Source organism: Nanorana parkeri, unplaced genomic scaffold (genome assembly GCF_000935625.1).
Source record: "Nanorana parkeri isolate BGI_ZX_2015 unplaced genomic scaffold, ASM93562v1 scaffold4, whole genome shotgun sequence".
In the NCBI taxonomy this organism is placed as follows: domain Eukaryota; kingdom Metazoa; phylum Chordata; class Amphibia; order Anura; family Dicroglossidae; genus Nanorana; species Nanorana parkeri.
The window spans coordinates 911,742-926,702 of NW_017306272.1; the positions used below are offsets into that span (position 1 = coordinate 911,742).

The 14,961-nt window shown below is 43.1% G+C and overlaps 1 long non-coding RNA gene across 1 annotated transcript in view; it reads left to right on the forward strand.

Moving 5' to 3' along the window:
• Positions 1–332: 332 nt before the first annotated feature.
• The window catches only part of LOC108804428, a 32,461-nt gene continuing 17,832 nt past the window's right edge, over positions 333–14,961 (forward strand). The window contains exon 1 of the long non-coding RNA XR_001942361.1: positions 333–391. This is a non-coding gene — a long non-coding RNA (uncharacterized LOC108804428). The remainder of the gene's footprint in view (positions 392–14,961) is intronic.

A 14,961-nucleotide genomic window follows, 5' to 3' on the forward strand; every position in this document is an offset into this window, starting at 1 on the left:
GGGGGGGGAGGGGGGGTTGGGTTTAAAAAAAATATTTATTAGTGTGGGATTTTTCCTAATTAGAACTCATTGAGTGTCTCCACGAAATTCAGCTCAAGGCAACATTGTTCATTTCACAGCGAAATCAATTTTGCCAAATCTGTCCATTCCTCCCTCATCTGCATTCGGTGTGAACATTTTCCAATGCACCTCCCTGGGAAGTCTGTGGACTAGTGATATAGTTTCCCTCCAGCTTGTCACATCTCACTCCCTGAGACCTTACAGATCACTGCAGCGAGAAAGCCTGCCGATTGTCCCTCGCAGGCTACTGTAGTCGGACTCGCAAAGGCTGCTGGGAGTTGTAGTTTGCTGCATTTTTCAGTGTTTCCCTGTCATGGCTGCCTCCAGTTAGGTACAGTGCTTTTCCTCTTTTATCACTAACATTTGTCGGATGGTTTAGCTGAGAATCGATGGTTGTTAGAAGTGTCAGTGCCGAGCAGGGAAGATGTATAGCATCTGCCTGTGTGTGCTGGACGGGGAGTTGGCAGGGGCTGTCATGTATATAATAGATGATTTATATGAGCTGATAAACTTCCAGCCCCCTCTGTGCTGCAGACTCTGCCTATGGATCATGTGTCATCAACATACATGTCATGTTTCTGTATTGTACTGCACGGATGACAGACACTGATGTTGTATATAGGAGTGTTTCCTCCTAAGTCATATGATCCGTACGCATGACTGCTGCTACTGATGGTGCAGGAAGTGCTGTATACAACACTGCAGGATGCAAGAGTGGTTGGGTTACCCATAGCAACCTTTCTATCATTTTCCGATCTGCTCTATGGCAATGGCAGTTGTGGGGATAGCACCAGGAGTGATCATACTGTCAGACAGTTGTATATTTTTTGGATAGGGTATGTCAGTGTCACCATAGTACATGGCACCTAAGCCTACGGGTGGGGAGATATAGCTGTTGTTTAAATCCGAATTCCAGGCACAAACCCACTATAGGAGGGGGCAGAGACCAGACCAGTTACCCTACACAAGTTGCAGAAACGTCAGTGACTGGTCTTTATTACTACAGGAAACTCCTGAACAGAGGTAAAGTAGAGGAGTTGTTTCATTCTTGACTACTGCATAAGCACACAAGGATTCAAGCAAGAATATACATGGCTCTTATATTTGGGAGATATAGATGTTGTTTAAATCTGAATTCCAGGCACAAAAACTATTCATCAATAGCTGCAAAGAATGTAAGAATAGAAATCAACTTTTCCTGGCTTTGCAAAACTGAGTTGTAAAAGATGCAGTGACATGATCACTGTGTTGTACATAGCTTGTGCAGAGAGCGGAGCTGTGGGAGGGGCCTAGCAGGTTTACCCACTACCGAAGGGGGCGGAGACCAGACCAGTCACCCTACACAAGTTGGAGAAACAGTATTGACTGGTCTTTATTACAGGAAACTCCTGAACAGAGGTAAAGTACAGGAGTTGTTTTCATTCTTGACTACTACATAAGGACATGGAGATTCAATCAAGAATACACATGGCTCTTATATATGGGCAATATTTACATAGCTTGGAGTTCAGCTTTGTGCACATCTGATCTAACTGTGGCATTTGAAATGGGACAAAAGCTGTTATGTTTTAGTTGTCAGCAAGTTCCATCCTCCATGCAGCAGTGTAGCAAACTCATGTCATTGTTTCAAGCTGTTGATGAAAATACATGTCTGAAGTCACACTATCTGTGTCGTTTTCCTTCATTTTCAACTGGTTAATCAGCTAGTAACACATTTCCTGTCTTACGGTGACAACATTCACTCACTGTACTGTATCTATAGAGGAGCAGTGTTGTTACCCTAGGAAAGGAAGTGTTCTGGGACTAGAGAACACCTCTGCCTCTCCTCTTCTTCATTAGAGGGGAAGGTGTTTTGTAGTTACAGAGAGAGCTGGAAGCAATGCTGACCGATAACAGTCATCACAGGCAAAGTGCGCAGGAAGTCGTCAGCTCAATTGATTTCTAACGGAAATCACTTTCAGTGCCAGTCCACAGCAGATGTGTTGGGACTGCACTAGCCACCTTTTCCAGCCCCAATGCACTGACAAGGCAATAGACTTGTTTACAGTTCTCTCAGTTTATACCACCATGTTGTGGTGGTGTGCACTGAAAGTACTGCCTGCACCGTGCTGTGGCTGTAGATTTTAATGAAAAGTAAACCGCGCATCTGCACTATTTCTCTCACCTCACACCGATGGTCGTGCGTATAGCGCTGCTTGCTGATTTGAACGGCTCCTAATGGTATTTTAACAGACCAAAAGGGAGCAAATAAGGCCTCATTCACACAGGCTAATTAGGCCTGGCAGCAGATTCCAGTGGTTGGAGTCATAGGTGGTTCTGGACAGCTGCAGCCGCTCAGCCTATACAAAGCAATCACCGGCTGACAGGAGCAGCAGCTGTCCGTCGCTATTCAAATGTATCCGCATATCCAGCGGATACATTTGTTCAGGTCCCTCGTCACAGGTAATTGCTGGATATGGGAACACATTTGAATAGCGGTGGACAACTGTAGCTCCTGTGGATCCTGTCAGCCGGTCATTGCTTTGCACAGGCTGAGCGGCTGCAGCTTTCCAGAACCGCCTGTGATTCCAGCCACAGGAAACTGCTGCCAGGCCTAATTAGCCTGTGTGAACGAGACCGAAGTCCCCTTTCACTTGGCATTTCGATCAGATCCACCTGTCAGTTTTTCAGGCAGACCTAATCAGAAGCTCAATGTTAGTCTATGGGCTGGTGGATGTAAACAGACCTGTGTCCATGATGGAGGAGAAAAACTGAACAGAAATGGATGTCACAAAAGTGTTATCCGTTCCATACTGCTCCAATCAGCAGGGGATTTGTTCACAGATCCCCTGCTGATCGGACTGGACGCCGCCCATGTGAAAAGCAGACATCTCAACTCTCCTGGAGTCTCCTGCTATTAGATAGCGGTTCCCGGACACTTGGGAGAGAAACATTTTCTCCCGGAAAGGTTTTCTCTGCAGAGTACACCTTTCCGTGCTGTCTGTTTTTTTCTTTTGTTTTTTTTCTGACATCGGGGCCGCTGTCAGTCAGAAAAAAAGAAAAAAAAAACAAAAAACAACAGCATAGGAATGCATAGCTAGATTGCTATTGGCTATTTCAATTTGCAATAGCCAATAGCAGACTAGCTACTGCACCCACCCACTGCTGCTGTCAATCAGCAGCGGTGGACCTGAAGTTCTCCATCAGGTCCACCTCTGCTGACTGACAGCAGCAGAGGGCGGGTGCAATAGCCAGCTTGCTATTGGCTATTGCAAATTGAAATAGCCAATAGCAATCTAGCTATTAGTTCCTATGCCGTTTTTTATATATTTTTATGTCCTGACGGCAGCAGCTGTCAGTACACTAAAAAAAAACAGCAGATAGCAAAGGAAGCTTTAGTGTCTTTGCTATCTGCCATCACTCTTCCTTGTTGTTGCACCACCGTGTAGAGGGGGAGGGGGGGTTGACAGAGGGCACCTCCCTCAAATTAGAAGGGCACCTCCCTGAAATGACTTATTTCTGGTTGGGATCCCTGGAAAAGGGCCTAAGAGAAGCTCGTTATTTGAGTTTAAATACACTGTACCTTTTAGTGCAAAATAAAACAAATATATTGCATACAGTACGTAACTACAGAGATTCACTCTCTGAATGAGCTTCAGTCTACATTGGGGGGAACCGAAATGCTGAATTCACTAGCCTACTGGTTGCCTCCATCTTATGTAAGTATGGACATTAGGAGATGATAGCCTGCCATAGAAGAACTGTACTGCAAGTCATACATAATGAATAAATCATGAAGACAACTGACCAGCTCTGGACTCTGCAATGTCTGCTGCATAAGAGTGCATTTGTAATCATTTCCGGATCACTGTATATCCTGCACTATGTATATAATACCATGCGTGTAGTATATTATCAAATACACATATATAATATAATATAATAGAGGATTGCTTTTATGCCTCTTATGTTTTATCCACATTGTATTTTAGTGAACATGTGACCGGCCCGAGGCAGCTGACTTGTCTCATGTTCCACTTCCTTTTTTTATTTCTTCTTTTTCTGCACAGCTTCGGCTTTCTGTCTGTTAACACTGTAATAGCTGTGTCTTTTCTCGCTGCATGTCTGTAGTGTCATTGGATTTTTTCCAATGAGTGATGTATATTTTAATTCAGAATGTAGTAGAGCTGTATTTTATTATTGTTATAGTTAACATAAAACTAATAAATAGAGTCAATTAACATATTTACCTACTTTCTTTTCAAATGGAGAGCAACTAACCCGTGCCCTACACCAGGGTTCTTCCTATAATGATGGAGCCGGAGGCTGTTGACTCAGACAGCATCTCTTTGGGTCACGTGGGCGCTGCCTGCCGCCCCCTTTCCAGGGAGAGCGTCCCAGGTTTCTAAGATCTGGACAGGGAGATGTGTAAGGGCCATGATGTCATTGGTTGCCATGAGCTGATCGGCAAGCTATGGTCGGCATCCTGCTTAGCTCTTGGCAACCAGTGATGTAATTGGTTGCCAGGAGCTGAGCGGGACGCTCTGGCCGGTGTCCTGCCCAGCTCCTGGCAACCAGTGATGTCAGTGAGCTGGGCGGTGCACCACTAGGACCTCATCTAAACCCAACCCTACCTCCCTCACCACCAGCACCCCCAAGTGGCGAGGATTATGCTAGGGACACCCCTGCCCTACATCATTACATACTGTGCAAATGAGTCCAGTGTTTCATGGTGATTTACAATACTACTCATATAGGATCCAAACTAGGGATTCCTGTAGCGTTGCAATAACTGAACTGAGCATGATAATGATGAGAATTGTCACACAAGAACTGTGCTTCAAAGTTTTGCTCATGTACCTGTCCTAAAGGAGAACTATGAGGTGAGTGAAAATCACTCGGTCTCATAGTTCTAGCCGGCCTGTGACAATGAAACTATCACAGGTCGGCTCAATAAATCAGGAAGTGAGCGAACACAAACCGTCGCTCGCTCACTTCTCAATCTATCCCTGCAGAGAGCCGTGACTGTCACTCACGGCTCTCTGCAGGGATTCCCCCCTCCCCTGTCTGATCCTCCAGAGCTGACTGGCGGAACGGACGGGGGAAAGGGCGGGTACAGCTGGCTCTGCCTCTAGATAGGCCAGATGTCAATCCCGCAACTGGGTGGATCTCGACAGTAAAGTCGGGATCCGTCCCTGCTGCGGTGTCTCAGTATACTGCATGCTGTGGCTTGCTATATATTGAGCTTTGGGTGAAGGGAGAATGCTAGTTTGTGTCCTCCTGTTACCCTTAAGAGAACTATGGGGAAAAGCCCTGACCCCATAGTTCTCCTTTAAAGGTCAAAGGCCTAGTGACATTTTAAATAGGGTACTGTCAGATATATTTGTATATCAGGGCCGGACAAGTCATAGGAGCCAGGTAGCCAATGCACCTCAAAATTTACAACTGGTACCTAACTTTTCAGGTTTTCTTTAGATGCTGTCAATGGAGCTGGTTCATACAAAAAAAACCCTGCTGGCTCCTGAATTGGACATCCTGGCTCCTGAGTTCCATATTCATTTATGCACTTCTGTTGTACATGCTGATCCGCTGACCTGGGAACTTTGGACAGAGCTTGATAATCAGTGTGATTACTGAATCTCTGGATGTCTGGCCCTAATCTTACTGAGGTGGCAACATCGGTGAACATGGAATGGAAAGAGTTGAGAAGGCTGTACTCTGTTTTGACAGCTCATCCTCGAATTAGTGTGGGTTTTGCCAAAAGGCTACTGAGTGGATGCAGAGAGCAGAAGTGGCATCACCTGATTGCCAGGAGATGGAAGGAAAGCTTCTGTGTGCTGCGGTCTGGCAGAGAGCAATGACAGCCAGGGACAGAGATGAGACTAGAGCTGGACCACCACATAGGCACTGTGTTACAGCTCAAACACCTATTCACAGTTGAGGTTGTCCAGTTTCAGCATTGGTGGAGGGAAAAAAACAAGATGAAAGGAAGGCTAGTACTGTTATCTATAGAGACCAATTGACTTTCATTCTCAACCCATAGTGAGAAAAGGCAATCCGTGGGCTATAGTTCCAGTTTTCCTTGCTGTTTTTTTTTTTTACATAAATCAAGCCATTACAGAGAAGTTTTTCTGCTTGTGGTCACATCATTGTCTCTTTTTTTTCCTTGGGGGCTCTGGTGGTATGATCTCAGTTATTGAGTTTACAGCAGGCATGAACACACTCATTTTTTCAGGAGGCTAAATGACTCCCAACCCTGGTTTATAGATGTGGCTTGGTCATTACAGGAGGTTTCCACTGGCTACTCTTATTTTTATCATGGTGACGACTGTGGATGGAATTGGAACATCCAGAGGTTGCAGGAATACCTGAAATCGCAAAATGGGTGGGAGAATAGTTAGTAATTATATTAGTGAGATCTCATCTTTGGAATCCACAACCCGAAGATAACCACCAGACTCCACTTGGCCCGCAATTTCACTTTTGTTGAAGTGATCCTGTAACTTGCAAAGTGTTCTAGGCTGGATTACTCTGTAGTCATTCATATTCATAGTAATAATAATAAAATAAACAAACACATTTATGTCCTGTGCTACTGGGATGCATCGGCTCCTCAGTATATACAGTAATCTCCTTGTTCCTAAGGCCTTGTTCACACCGAAAGCGTGTGCGTTCCAGAGCGGTAGCTGGAGCAGGCGTGGCGGTGCATTGTATTCAAAACTGTCAACAAGCCCTAAAAAGCTAACAATGGGTTAGTGCAGCCTTTATCTAGCAGAGGGCCACAACACCCACGGGTGCTTTCTTTGTCAGCAGTGCCTTTCAATTTTTTCACAGTATCATGCATATCAGGCCAACCAGCAGCAGCAGCATGAAAATGCATGATGCTAATCTAGGGCAGGCTGCATCCAGGTCCTCCCCCAGCATTCAGAAGAAGACAGAATTCTACCTCTTTACAGACCTGCTCTGCTTCCTGCTCTCCAATCACATGAAAGCAGTTCCTGATCACTTGGAAACCTATTCATGTGCAGAATCTTCTCATGGTTGGTAATTGAAGTGGATATTCATAAAATGTGTTCAGTGAATTTAATACAGGGAAGGACGAGGTATTATGGAATTCAGGAGCTAGACCAGGGGGAATCCGATTCCTATAACCCGAAGCCCGGGGCATGCATTTCTGGGTGCCGAGCAGGTTTTTTTTTTCTGTACATTTAGCGCTGCTGTGGGCAAGCAGGACTAAATGTAGAGCAGGGGTGCCACTGCTTGTTTTGCATACAGCCGCCCAGATCACTTGTAGCAGCCTACAAGTTATAAATGATAAAATACAAATGTAAGAAAAAATTAAAACCAACTCTGCCAGCTGCATGCACATAAGCACACACATAGGGCATTGTGTGAGTGCTGCCCCCATTCCACTGTGTGCCAGATTGTGGTCGTCGTAGAGCAGCAGCACTCTCTAACATGCACAATGTGCATTAAAGAGTAAGTTAACCTTCCCAAGTAATTTGGGAAAATGAAATTACCCACTCAAATATAGCCCCCCCCCCCCTTCCCCGCTATACTTACCTTTCAGCAAACAGTTCTTCTCCACCGGTACAGGTATACTATCTGTACCCCTTTCTGCTGTCCAGTGCAGCCCTGCGCTATGGATTTTTAATTTTGCTCGCAAATTGCGAGCACTCATTGGTCAGCGAAGTCACTTGGCTGCGCTGACCAATGAGAAGCGCTCCTTAGTACGGTTAAATACCGTTTTGGTTAAAATAATTTTTTGTATCGCGACTAGTAGATTGGGCCCCCACTTTAGTCCTTGGGCAAGTTTTTTTTTTTCACACCCCTGCAGTCTGTCAAATCTAGAAACCAGCAGGATTTTTTTTTAGGATCCAGCTCCATTGACAACAACTAGAGAAGACTTCAAAAGTTAGGTGCCTGCTGCCATTTTTAAAAAACATTGACAACCTGGCTTGTGAGATTTGTCCAGCCCCTCTTTAGTAAATCAGCCCCAGTATATCTCTTCTGAAATAAAGTATGACTCTTCTGAAATAAAAGGCCTGTCTGTTTGCAATTTCTTTATTTTTAAGTAAAGTTCTGCTTTAGGTGGTGATATTGAAGGCAGACCCTCCCCATAGCCGTTAGTCTGAGAAAGGACATGATAAGGGAAACAATAAATTCTTCAAACCAGAGAAATACTGTATGTGCATCTAGCAAAATGTTTGAGTTTGGTAGGAAGGGGTGAAATCTATTCGGCCCCATTCACACTGAGCGACATGGGTATTGCACGTTTTTCCGCGCGATTTCGTGCTGAATGGCTTTGAGCTACATTGCACGATATTGAGCGACAATTCACATTTTATCGCGCTACATAGCGTGTTTTTTGGACGGGACTTCGTCGCTGCTACATTGGGCTGTGACCAATCAACAGCGATCTTGATGTGATATCATTCTTTCCTTCCATTTTGCAGTGCATAAGTGACCCTTCTGTAGCGCGAAGTCGCACAATATCGCCGGTAATGGGCGATTTTGCGCGACACCATAGAGTCTATTGGGAACATGAAAGGGTCATGTACGAGCGACAAGCTACAGCGACGAGTTATAGGCGACATTGAGCTGTGACATGTGAACATCTCAATTGAACAAGCTACATAGAGCGATATCGCATGGAAATATGCGCGATTTCGCGGCAGAAATCACGCGATAAACCGCTCAGTGTGCATGGAAATTCAGAGTTATATTGCTTTCTATGTCCTAGTGGAGGACATCTCCCCGTACTCCCTGTCTTGGTTACTGCCTTTCACCATGGCTGGAAAGTCAGTCAGATATAAAGTGTGAAAGAATCAATGTACAAAATTCATTGTTGAATAGATTGTATTGCCTTTTTTTGTAAATTTAACTTTTTCAATGATATGTGATGGAAGGCATGTGTCTAAGGTGACATTTTCAAGCAGACCCCTTTATGGTGTCTTCCTTTTTTTTCTTGACATCGTTTTTTGTAGAGCAGCTTCCCTACCCTATGAATCCGTAGTCTTCTCTCCACTTTGTTGATTGCCTCATCTTTTTGATTCTTTACCTGCAGGATGAGGTGACTAAGTGATGGCTGCTAAGTTTTTCACCTGATGTTTTTGAATTTTCAATGCCGTTTTGAAAATGAGCCTTCTTCCGGATTCAGTAATTGCAAGTGATTATAATTACTGATTATACTGATTATGAGTGATTTGTTTTTGAAATGGTGATATCTTTAAGGTGTTTTATACTTTGGCATTTCATTGAATTTTTCTTCCTGGGTGTGAATTGGAAAGCAAGACGCCATTGACACAGATTTCATTTTCAAATGTCTTGCACATATGATAAGTACTGCAGCTTGTTTGATGCTTTGATAAGGATCTGAGTGTATCTGAGCCCCAATAATCCACGTGTTCTGCTGCTTCACCCACGACTCTATTGAATGTGTCATTAAGAAATAAGTAAATAACACATTATGGTTTTTGTCTTATGATCAGGATCTATGTGGTCTCAGGTTGTTTTAACTTTAAAAAATGTATTGCTCTCAACAGCAAAGTAGAATGCACAGCTTAATTAAAGATCCATTTCAGTAGAAGTTTTTAGTAGAACTATAGTCAAATTTCAAAAAATTATTATAGATTTATCTTAATGAAGTCAAAAGGCGTAAAATTTTACAGAATATGCCTTTTTAGATTTCAACAAATCCTAGTGATTCTGCCAGTGCCTGGAATCTCCTTCACCAGGATGACAACACAGATCCCTCTGCAGTGAAATCACTATAGCTTTGTCACCTTATTGAGCAATGTGCCTTCATACAGGTAGATAAATAAAAACACCACAGGCATAAAAAGAAGCAGATGGCCTTTAAAGTGATATTAAAGTCAAAAGGATTTTAAGATATTTCAAATGCTGATGGAATTACTTGCGATGGATGCTTCTTCTTGATGTTTAAGGGCCCAGTCACACCGTATTCAAACCTGGAACGCACTGGATCGCATAGATCAAGCTGCATCTCACTGTTGTTTAGTGAAGTAGACTGTCACATCTATGGACCAATAGTCCGCTGTGTGAATTGGGAGTTAGCAGTCCAAATATCCAATGGTTTTGGGGCCCCTGTGGCATTCTGAAGATAAGGAAAAGTATTTGCAGCACCTGGGACTGCCTGCAGTTGTTTCTAATAATGATTTAGTATCTTACTGATTAGTACAGGTACACTTTAAAGGTAATCTCTCATAAAATCTGCGGCAGCTTGTTTTTCGATGTACATGTGCTGTGTTGTAAAGGAGAATTTATTATCCTATTTCTTTGCATTATTGCACCATGATGTGAATTCTCCTAGTCCCCTGGCTTGGGTTTACTATTTTGACCGAGCTCTTGCCATCACAAAGAGATTTTAAATTGCCTTGATTTGATTTAAGGGCTTTTTACTTAATATTTAGCATATTGTAACACTAGCATGTTGGGAACAGTTGTTCAGTTATTTATATAAAATTCCGTACTGTGCATTCATTATTCCAAAATATATTACCCTTCTGTACCCCTATTCATCAATTAAAAATCTACTAGCACTACTTAACACTTTCCTAACTGTACATCACCTATTTTCAGCTGTTTCTTCAGAGACTTGTGTTGTTCTGTAATGCTCAGTTTTGCAGTAACAGTATGACCTGAACATAGCAGGTCTCAAAGTGTCCAGTGAAAACTGACCTTGTGTCTGCTAATAGCTAACTAGATTTGAACCTGTTAGGACAACAACATTTGTGGAATCTTGTTTTGATTATCTAGGACTTGCGCTACCAGCACCAAAAATGTGTAAAAAGTCAGTCAAAGACCTCTTGTTGTTGGATATTTCTTTGTGGGTAGCAACCAAGTAGTTACAATGATCAAAAGGAAAACTCATGGCAGCCTTAAGTGACCATATCTTGGGTCAAAATGTTTTTAAGATAACTAATGTGCTAAAGTGCAGGTACCTTGTGGGGCATGCAGAGACCTCTGTGACAAATTATTCCTTTGGGAACCAAGAGGTTCCCAAAGGACAAATTAGTTTGTCCTTTGGGAACCTCTTGGGTGCTAGTCCAAAGCTGTACACCGTTCCTCACATTCTCTCCAAGTCGAAATAAATTCTGCCCTCTCTGAAATGCAATTTGATAGTTCAAAGTTAAATGTGATCATCCACTAGGAAACCTGGTGTCTGCTAAGAATGAGATTTAGAAGCAACTTTTTTATTGGTAAAAAGTATGCTCATTATACATCTAAAAATCTAAGAAATTAGGGGAGTTTCTCCAAAGGTGACTTAGACGGTAATAAAGACTTAACACCTTTAGCATTTCTCTATGTTGGATATTTCTTTGTGGGTAGCAACCAAGTAGTTACAATGATCAAAAGGCAAACTCATGGAAGCCTTAAGTGACCATATCTTGGCGAACGCCGGTATGTGTTTGCTCACTTCCCGATCTACTGAGCCGAATAGTGACAGTCTCATTGTCATAGGTCGGCTAGAGCTGTGAGGTGAGTGAAAAGCACTCACCTCATAGTTCTCCTTTAAGCTGTGAAAAAGGTAAAAACGAATTAGCAAGTTTGCTTGGTTGGTGGCAGACTATAGCAACTTTGTGTCATTTATGTTTATTATTGTTCTTTATTATTATTTTAGCTTTTGTTTACCAGATTGAGAGATCAAAGTTTTGTTTTGCCAGTTTTGCATTTTTTTTGATTTAGAAACAGTCCTAATACAATATACATGATGCAGATAAGATTCTGCTTTCTGCATCAATTTGTTGACTTGAAGCTATTGATAAGAGTAAATTACACTGTATTCATACTTTATTACCTATTGATTTCAAAAGCTTTATTCTTTAATAAAACAAAGTCATGACTTAAATGATATTGCCTTTGAAAAATGTTTTCCAGATATTTTTTTTTGTTTACTCCTAGAATCTGTTGCAGTGCTGGGGTTACATTACAATTGTACGTGTTACATTCTTCCATCGATTATGACTGAAATAAAAAGAACCCTTAGCCTAATACAAAAAAATGGCACATACAAAGAACTAATATTTGATTTTGATAAACATTTTTATTCAAATCAAATGCCAATCATTTCAAAAACAAGATAGATACATCTATTGATGAGGGGGTCTAGTTACCCCCCCAATGACCATACCGTGTCTATCACCATATTCAATACTCTCCTCTTTTGACCCCGTCACTACAGAGAAGGTTGCTGAACATTTCGCTTATGCCTTCCACGCTTCCTGCACCCTGGACCTCATTCCCTTGCAACTACTCCAGTCATCCTCTTAATCACATCTTCCATCTCTTCCTCTCTACTAGAATTTTTCAACTTCCCTCTGAAACATGCACTGGTCATCCTCATAACCTGAGGTACATCTCCTTGCTCCCATTTACCTCTAGAATGCCTAGTTTACAACCGTCTGCTACTTCACCTATGACTAGCTTCTTGACCACTTACAGTCTGACATTTTCCCGCAACAGTCCATCTGCCCTCCTAAAACACTTCCTAACTGATCAAACCAATGAACGATACTCAGTATTCTTGCTATTAAACCTTTTTCCTGTCACATATGACAACCATCTCCTGCTCAAAAAAGCTCCACTCCTATGGTATCCATGACTCTGCTCTTTTCTGGTTCTCCTCCTACCTATCTAAGTGCTCCTTCAGTGTTACCTACAAGGCTAAAGGTGCCCATACACTGTACGATTCTCGTAAGAGAATCGCGGGAAATCCCGCGATCGTACAAGAATCGTACAGTATATGGAAGGCGTGCGACCGTTTCTACTGTACGGTCGCACGTCTTCCGTCGAACAAGCAGGCTTGAAAACCCGCCGAGAATCGTACGATTCTCGGCGGGTTAGTGGCCTGCTTGTTCGACAACTGCCAAACGGCCGGTGTGCGCACGCGCACACTGCCCATTTGCAGTGATCGCAAGCCCGCCCCTCACTGCGGTCATCAGAAGCCTTTCGGAAGGCTTTCGATGATCGCAAGTACGATCTGCCCGTCCAAGATGGGCAGATCGTACGAGCTTTCAATGAGCTTACGACCATCGCAAGACAAAGGTCTTGCGATGGTCGTAAGGTGTATGGGCACCTTAACCCTTACTCTTTCCGTAGGTGTTCTCCAATGCTTTGTCCTTAGAACCCTTCTATTCCTCATCTACACCTGCTCCCTTGGTCAGTTGATGACCTTGCATGGTTTCCAATACCATCTCTATGCTGATTGCACACAATTCGATATTTCCACTCCTTAACTCACTTCTTCAGTCTCCTTGTGCATCACTCATTTACTTCCAGATATATCAGTATGGATGTCAAAACAGTCTTTCAAAAACTGAGCATATAATATATTTTTTTTCATCAAAGGGAAAGTGTCATATTGCACTGTGGACAACACACTTTTGTGCTCTCCAGTTTCTCAAGTTTTAGTGAATTATGCCTTTTGTAATATCACTCATTGATAGCAATGGACGTCTGTGATTAGAACAATGCTCGTTGGTGGATACTAGGGATGCACCGACACCAGTTTTACGGTATCGAGTGTGAGCATGGAGCTGGCAATCAGCATGGAGCCTGCTACCTGGCCAATCATGAAGTCAGGAGGCGGGTCATTACCTGCCGCCTGGCTTTCTGATTGGCCGGGAAGTTGACTTCATGTTTCATTGCGGCACTGCCGGTCAGAGGAAAATCTCCCTCTGACTGGAGGCTTGGTTATCAGGGAAGGTACCAGAGAGTACTCGCCCAAATTGTCAGTATCGGCACTGATACTAGTATCGATATCGGTGCATCCCTAGTGGGTACCTAGCAGCTTAGCGAGAGGGAGGTAGTAGCAAAACTTAATTCCATGGTGCTTAAGCTGGCCATACACTAGTATATTTTCAAACAAACTTTCGTACGAAAGATATTCCTTTCGACTTTCTATTAGTTGATGTGGTCAAATAGATCGATTTCGACTGTAATGACGAAAAAGTCTAAGGAGCAGAATGGCATTTCTTTCCTGAACGTGGTTGTTCTTTTACCCAGATTACTAATTTTTGCAGCTGTGCCCCTAATGGGTAGTGGGGAAAGTTCTGTAAAGCCAAAAACAGCTACACATTTTTTTCAGTTGTGGACAAAGTGGGGAAGGGATATAACCTCCGTCAGGTTTTTATTGCTGTTTCTGTAGCCATTGAAGAGATTTATCCACACATCCTGTGTGACCACCAAGACCAGAAGACTAACCAACACTGTTTAGGTGGACAGCACTAAAAGGAACCAGAGCTGCATATTCTCTATTACTCTTTCTCTGTCCATCATTTAAAGAATAACTTCAGGTAAACATTTTCTTAAGCCTTGCAGTGGTGCTACCCCCGCACTACGAGGGTTAACTGCTCGTTTTTGTCTAGGTTAAAAAATAACAAAGGTATACTCACCGACTCCTCTGAGCCGGCCAGCTGTGATAGTGCTCCCTCCAGCCTGTCTCATTCTTTGCTACAGCGACGGTATGTCCCTTGGCTTCCTCACATCCTATACACTGTCTATAGAACATGATGACTCACAGGACCTTAGACCTCTGCAGTGGAGGGGGAGCAGAATAGACTGGTCTGAGCAAGTCGGCTCCGAGGGTCAGATGAGTATCTCTTTTTTTTTCTTCCCTAGACAAAAACGAGCACTTAACCCTTGCAGTGTGGGGGTAGCCCCACTACAAGGGTTAACATTTTTTTTAACCTGGAGTTCCTAACACATCTTTAACCTCTTGCCGTCCGCCCGTAGTAGAAAAACGGACGGACGGCACTGCTGCACTGGCGGGTTGCCGTCGCCAGACGGCATTTTTTTTCTGCTCGCGCGCGCCGATCGCCTATATGTGTTCCCCCTATATAATAGCAATAACAAAAAGTGCAAAAAAATAAATATAAATAAAAAAAAATAAAAGTAACA